Genomic DNA, 8,330 nt, shown 5'->3' on the forward strand with positions numbered 1-8,330 from the left:
CAATGCCACAATACCACACAATACTACACAATACCACACAATACCACACAATAACACACAATACTACACAATACTACACAATACCACACAATACCACACAATACCACACAATACTACACAATACCACACAATACCACACAATACTACACAATACCACACAATACTACACAATACCACACAATACCACACAATACTACACAATACCACACAATACCACACAATACCACACAATACCACACAATACCACACAATACTACACAATACCACACAATACCACACAATACCACACAATACCACACAATAGTACACAATACCACACAATACCACACAATACTACACAATACCACACAATACCACACAATACTACACAATACCACACAATACCACACAATACCACACAATACCACACAATACCACACAATAGTACACAATACCACACAATACCACACAATACTACACAATACCACACAATACCACACAATACTACACAATACCACACAATACCACACAATACTACACAATACTACACAATACCACACAATACTACACAATACCACACAATAACACACAATACCACACAATACCACACAATACCACACAATACTACACAATACCACACAATACCACACAATACTACACAATACCACACAATAACACACAATACCACACAATACCACACAATACTACACAATACCACACAATACCACACAATACCACACAATACCACACAATACTACACAATACCACACAATACCACACAATAACACACAATACCACACAATAGTACACAATACCACACAATACCACACAATACCACACAATACCACACAATACTACACAATACTACACAATACCACACAATACCACACAATACTACACAATACCACACAATACTACACAATAACACACAATACTACACAATACCACACAATACCACAATGTCTGTGAAATCAGACAACAGAGGAGAGACTGTGTTAGATCAGACAATGGAGGACAGGGTGTGTGTGCAATCAGATGGCAGAGGAGAGTGTGTGTGAGATCAGATGATGGGGAGAAAGTGTGTGTGTGTGTGTGTGTGTGTGTGTGTGTGTGTGAGGGAGATCAGACAATGGAGGAGAGAGTGTGCGTGAACTCAGATGATGGAGGAGAGAAAGAGAGAGAGTGTGAGTGTGTGTGTGTGTGTGTGTGTGTATGCGTACATGTGAGTGTGTGTGTGAGCGTGCATGTGTGTGGGTGTGTGTGTGCGCGTGTGTGTATACATGTGTGTGTGTGAGAGTGTGTGTGTGCGTGTATATGAGTGTGTGTGTCTGTGTGTGAGTGCGTATGCGTGCGTGTGTGTGAGTGTGAGTGTGTGTGTGTGTGTGTGTGTGTGTGTGTGTGTGTGTGTGTGTGTGAGTGTGTGTGTGTCAATGTGTGTGTGTATGCGTGTGTGTGTGAGTGTGTGTGTGTGAGTGTGTATGCGTGCGTGTGTGTGAGTGAGTGTGTATGCGTGCGTGTGTGTGAGTGAGTGTGTGTGAGCGTGTGTGTGAGTGAGTGTGTGTGTGAGTGTGTGTGTGTGAGTGTGTGTGTGAGCGTGTGTGTGAGCGAGTGTGTGGAATGAGCAGGGAGGATGTTTTGATCTGTAAAGCGTGAACAGTGTCGAGTTCCTGTTCAAAGCAGTGACTGGTGTGTTGTAGTTGCTCTCGCAGCCTCATTCGCCTCCGTTCCTCTCACACACTCATTATCTCGGTTCTCGGTTCTCTGTTCTCGGTTCTCTGAGCTGTTCCACTGATCATCAGAAGTAAAAATAAAAATAAGAAGTGCAGTTGTCTGGGAGACCGGGAGCTCCGGGAAGTGATAATTACAGTAATATGTAGGGATCGTTTGTGCTGGTGGGCGTGGCCTATTCCACAGGTGGCCTAATGAGATCGTGCTTACAAAGGAACTCATCTAATTAAAAAAAGGAGAAGAAAAACTTTCAGACAACAAACGAAGGGTTCTGTGGGGATGATCTGCGGTTCCTGATCTGGCTGCTGAGGCTCTACAGTCGTGGAGAATCTCTCACTTTATCACAAGAATATTCTAGAATATTGGATTTAAAATGTGCAAAATGTAGGGTTTAAAAAGGGGCGGATAAATAAACAAACAAACAAACAAACAAACAAATAAATGAATACATTTTGGAGGATGACCTGTGAATTTGTTTTTCATGTCCTGTGTCCTTTCCAGTTGAATTCAGTTTGTATCTTGAAGGAAGGAAGGGATGAAGGAAGGGATGAAGGGAGGGATGGGGGGAGGGATGGAGGGAGGGATGGGGGGAGGGATGGAGGGAGGGATGGAGGGAGGTTCAGGCACATCAAAGAAAGAAAGAAAGAAAGAAAGAACAACAAATTGAAAGAACGTGAAAGTGAACACATATCTGGTGTGTGTGTGTGTGTGTGTGTGTGTGTGTGTGTGTGTGTGTGTGTGTGTTTAAAATGATCTCTTTATTAAAATAAGTTTCAAACCATATCTGTTCAATTTTAACATCAGCACAAAGCCACACCCACTGATGAATATGTAAACGAGGGAGAGTTTAAAGTGTTGTATGGCATGTTTTCCTACTGTGTGATGGCAAGTGATGGAATTTGTATTTGTGTGTGTGTGTGTGTGTGTGTGTGTGTGTGACTCCTACTCTGTTCTCACCCCCGACCCTGTCTCCTTCTCCCACCCCGTGTGAGTGTGATTAGTCGCCTCTCGGGGCATGCTGGGAAATCACCTGCTCGGTTTAGCGCAGCGTTAGCGTGGATGTTAGCGAGGCGTGTATTCCGTTATTCCTGTGCTGCGCGCTTCGTGGCGCGGCGGGACTCCTGATTAGAGCGAGTCGAGCTGCGTTTGTCCTTTATCATCACTCCGTGATCGTTGTTTCGCTCGGATTTTTCCTGACAGCGCCACAATTATCTCGGATCTGCATGACGTGCACCGGAGCAGAAGAGCAGGTCCCATTTAAGCCCTTCTTTTTTCTACATATTTCTTTTTTTCTTTTCGGGCTTTCACTCAGGACGAGCCCTTGGACCGAGAGCAGCGGGGAGTCGCGGTCACTCTGAATGAAGCGGCTTATCTCTCTCTCTCCCTCTCTCGCCCGCTCCCCCGGGTCGCTCCGGGGGGTCTACCCCAGTGAGGAGCAGTGGCAGCTGATCCTGCCCCCCTGCTGCTCCCTCCTCCGTCCGCACTCCTCCACCCACATCATCCAGATTGTGCGAAAGCGGCATGAGGCACAAACACACAAACACACACTGAGAGAGAGAGAGAGAGAGAGGATAAAATATCGAATGAAAAGAAAGAGAGAACGAAAGCGGGATACGTTGGTAAGAATTAATTGGGGAGAGAGATGTTTAATATTTAATCAATTAGAAAATGGGGAAAAAATTAATATAAAATAAAAAAAATCAATCAATACAATTTAAATGCATTTATTTGTTTGTTTATCTCTGTTCAGTTCTATATGGACACTGAGCTGTAACTGGATATAGTCATGGCAGTAAAACTTCCTGAGAGAGAGAGAGAGCGGGAGAGAGAGAGTTTGAGAAGGAGAGAGGAGAGATAGGTGGGAGAAGGTGTGAGACAGACAGGGGGATAGACGTGAGTGGGTGAGGAAGAGGGACTGAGAGAATTTGGTTAGCGGGTGAAGCGGAAAACAAATAGAGTGGGAGAAAAAAAGGGACGAGAAAATGGGTGTGAGAAAGAGAAAAGGAGGAAAGAAATTCAGAGAATGAGGGTGAGAAAGGAGAGATGCAGGATAGAGAGAATAGGAGAAGGAGGGAGAAAGAGACAGAGGAGAGAGAACGTGTGAGTGATTTTCCGTGATGAGATGAAGGAGAGAAACACTGATGAGTTCCCTTTCAATTCTTTCCCTTCATGTTTCCTGATTTGGGAAAGACAACAATTCCCTGATTTAGAAAAGATAAGAGTTCCCTGATTTGGGAAAGATAAGCGTTCCCTGATTTGGGAAAGATAAGAGTTCCCTGATTTGGGAAAGATAAGCGTTCCCTGATTTGGGAAAGATAAGCGTTCCCTGATTTGGGAAAGATAAGAGTTCCCTGATTTGGGAAAGATAAGCGTTCCCTGATTTGGGAAAGATAAGCGTTCCCTGATTTGGGAAAGATAAGAGTTCCCTGATTTGTCAAAGATAAGAGTTCCCTGATTTGGGAAAGATAAGCGTTCCCTGATTTGGGAAAGATAAGCGTTCCCTGATTTGGGAAAGATAAGCGTTCCCTGATTTGGGAAAGATAAGCGTTCCCTGATTTGGGAAAGATAAGCGTTCCCTGATTTGGGAAGGATAAGCGTTCCCTGATTTGGGAAAGATAAGAGTTCCCTGATTTGGGAAGGATAAGAGTTCCCTGATTTGGGAAAGATAAGCGTTCCCTGATTTGTCAAAGATAAGAGTTCCCTGATTTGGGAAAGATAAGCGTTCCCTGATTTGGGAAAGATAAGCGTTCCCTGATTTGGGAAGGATAAGAGTTCCCTGATTTGGGAAGGATAAGCGTTCCCTGATTTGGGAAAGATAAGCGTTCCCTGATTTGGGAAAGATAAGCGTTCCCTGATTTGGGAAAGATAAGCGTTCCCTGATTTGGGAAAGATAAGAGTTCCCTGATTTGTCAAAGATAAGAGTTCCCTGATTTGGGAAAGATAAGCGTTCCCTGATTTGGGAAAGATAAGCGTTCCCTGATTTGGGAAAGATAAGCGTTCCCTGATTTGGGAAAGATAAGCGTTCCCTGATTTGGGAAAGATAAGCGTTCCCTGATTTGGGAAAGATAAGCGTTCCCTGATTTGGGAAGGATAAGCGTTCCCTGATTTGGGAAAGATAAGAGTTCCCTGATTTGGGAAGGATAAGAGTTCCCTGATTTGGGAAAGATAAGCGTTCCCTGATTTGTCAAAGATAAGAGTTCCCTGATTTGGGAAAGATAAGCGTTCCCTGATTTGGGAAAGATAAGCGTTCCCTTATTTGGGAAAGATAAGAGTTCCCTGATTTGGGAAGGATAAGAGTTCCCTGATTTGGGAAAGATAAGCGTTCCCTGATTTGGGAAAGATAAGCGTTCCCTGATTTGGGAAAGATAAGAGTTCCCTGATTTGGGAAAGATAAGCGTTCCCTGATTTGGGAAAGATAAGCGTTCCCTGATTTGGGAAAGATAAGAGTTCCCTGATTTGGGAAGGATAAGATCAAGTGCACTTAATTGGGATAAAATCATCCAAAGATAATCAGACACACATTCGCACCGGTCCCACCTGTCTCTCTGCTCAGACTGTAAACAGACGCCGGTGTTAATTAGGAAAGGAGGCTGGTGTTAATTAGAATCCAGAAGGCTGCTACACAACACAGAGCTTTCAGTAGGTCTGATGGTGACGTGAGAGTTCTTCAAACCTCGAACGCCGTTCGGAGTTTTCCATTGGAGACGCAGATCGTGACGACAGTCACGACGACAGCCGGAAGTCTCGAGACACGGCGCTCGTCAGTGTGTTTAACGTTATCGCTTCACAGTTTGACTTGCGCTGCCGCTTTTAAACCCGTTACTGTTCGTGCTCAGTGTTATTTTAAATCAAACCACACCATGATTGTGGAGCCCTGATTAGAGGCAGAAACGAAGGACGATCCCGGAATAATACACCGAGAGAGCAAACTTCTCACGCTAAACACATTGACATGTTAGAAGCACATTTACGTGACATGTCATTACATGTATGGTATTTACCAGATGCCCTTATCTAGAGAGACTTACATTGATCTCATTTACACGACTGAGCAGTTCAATTCCATTCCGTTTTATTTACCGTATAGCGCTTTGTACAATAGACGTTGTCGCAAAGCAGCTTTACAGAAATATTTAAACACAATGTACAGATTTTAAATGTGCGAATTTATCCCAGTTGAGCAAGCCGGTGACGGAGGTGGCGAGGAAAAACTCCCTAACATGCAGGTGAGGGTTAAGGGCCTTGCTCAAGGGCCCAACAGTGGTAGCTTGGCAGTGCTGGGGCTTGACCTCCTGACCTCCTGACCCAGAGCCTTTAACCTCTGACCCACCACTTCCCCGATTAGATTCTAACATACTTATACTTACAAAATAAAAGCACTTTCACCTGATCTATTAAAGGATTAAATGACATTTAAATTCCACATCTATAGGTGTTTGCTACAACTTGTATAAAATAATAATAATAATAATAATAATAATAATAATAAAAATAAAACAATAATCGTTAGTCCTAGGGCGGCGTGTGTGTTTTCGCTTCTTTTCCCCTGTTTATAGTAATCGCTATAATGTAAGTCATGACAGGGAGTACAACAACAAATGTGATGTGACTATAAATGGATAAAAAGTACGACGATCAATAGAAGAACGCCAAGCGGAATGAAAGGAATACAACGCTGATGAGAGAGAATGTCGAGAGCGCAAACTCCGCACGCTGCGATGCTGTGCGTGTTATAAACACTTGCAGTATTTGACGTTGACGGACTGCTGTAGATCCTGGTGGTGGTGGTGGTGGTGGGGGCGGAGCTTCGTGGTTGAAAACTCTCGGACCCGCTTACAGTACGTAGCGATCAGAGATCTAATCTGTAAACACGTGACTCTTCTTACCTAACGCTCACCTTTAAATGCGAGCGTTACGTATTAAAAACGCGGAATATCATCAGCAACACACTTTTTACACGCCGAGCTCGGAGTTTATTAACGGGGCCGGGATAAATAAGGGGCGGGGTTAAATACCGTTACGCTTGAATAATAAAATGATCTGTAGTGTGAGGGAGATGTTTTAGGATTCAGCTGCTTTCTCCCCGAAGATGTTCAGTAGGTAGGCGATAAAATAATGAATTCTGTACACTACCGTGTGTGTGTGTGTGTGTGTGTGTCTAATAGGGAGGCTTTTGGGATTTAGCTTGGGGCTATTTTATATATAATCGCACTATTACCTTCTTTAACACTCTGTATTCTGGACAGTATCTCTAAATAAAAGTCCAGTTCGGTTGTAGTGTTTAAACAAACAGCTTAAAAAGTCATTATTAACAGTTAATGATATTTAATGATAATATTTAATCATTATTTAATACTTAGCTTTAATCCGTGATTGTGTGTGTGTGTGTGTGTGTGTGTGCGTGTGTGTGTGTATATAATAGGGTACACTGCGGTGTGTTAAGCTGCTAACACCGTGTGACCTCAACGCTCTCTTCCAGGCAAAGCCATAAACACGCGATGGTGATGTTTTATTAATACGAAGAACACCGGAGCGCATTAACGCTGCGCTGAGGTTCTGAGAGACGTCCTGAAAAATCAATCGGTACTCCATTACGTCTCTGTGGATGTGGGTCCGGTTTAGGAGCAGGCTCGGCGTCGGTGTGTTTACTACAGGAGCGCCACCCTGAGTGAAGTTCTCTGTAAGGAGATGTTTATTTACGGAAAGGAGTCTCCAGTGTCAGCGCCTTGTAACAGTCAGAGGGAACGCTGTAACGTGTTCGGGATAGATATCCAGTCAGGGTGTGTGTGTGTGTGTGTGTGTGTGTGTGTGTGTGTGTGTGTGTGTGTGTTGGTGCGTGAAACCCAAAGATAAACGGTTAATTAATGCTGTCTCCCTATTGACATCAGCATGTTTACTGACTTGTATAGAGGCTTTATGGAGTGTGTTTATGGCTCACAGATGTTCAGGCTGATGCTCGTGGTCTTTATGCAGCAGCACCATGTGTGTGTGTGTGTGTGTGTGTGTGTGTGTGAGTTTGATGTGGCCCGAAGGGCACTAGGTAGGGAGGAGGTAGCCTAGAAGGTCACTGACATCTGTGCTGATTGATGCTGACCCCTTATTGAACTCAGACCCCTAATGAGCCTGACACACACACACACACACACACACACACACACACACACACACACACACACACACACATAGTGACAAACCCAGATGCAATGATCTTTTCAAGTGAATAATAATTTAAAAAATGTATTAAATCAAACTGAATGAAGTATAATTGTTCTATAATGGCAGTGCATGGAGTATGTTATTATTATGTAGTGGATGTTATAGTTTAATAATAACGTAATAACAAAAAAAAAAACAAAAAACTTTACAAACAAAATGGCGGCAAAACCGTAGCACAGATTAAAAAAAAAAAAAAAAAAAAAAAAAAAAGATAATGAATGAGTTTAATAATGTTTAAAACATACAAAATAAAATACATTATTAAACATGATGCAGCTGTGAGTGTGAGTGATGGACTTGCTAACTTCCTTCCTCTTCTTCTTCTTCTTCTTCTTATTATTATTATTATTATTATTATTATTGCTAGTGTTATAGCAGTGTTGCAATATTGCATGCATTAAATTACA

Source organism: Ictalurus punctatus, chromosome 3, assembly GCF_001660625.3.
Source record: "Ictalurus punctatus breed USDA103 chromosome 3, Coco_2.0, whole genome shotgun sequence".
Taxonomy (NCBI): Eukaryota; Metazoa; Chordata; class Actinopteri; order Siluriformes; family Ictaluridae; genus Ictalurus; species Ictalurus punctatus.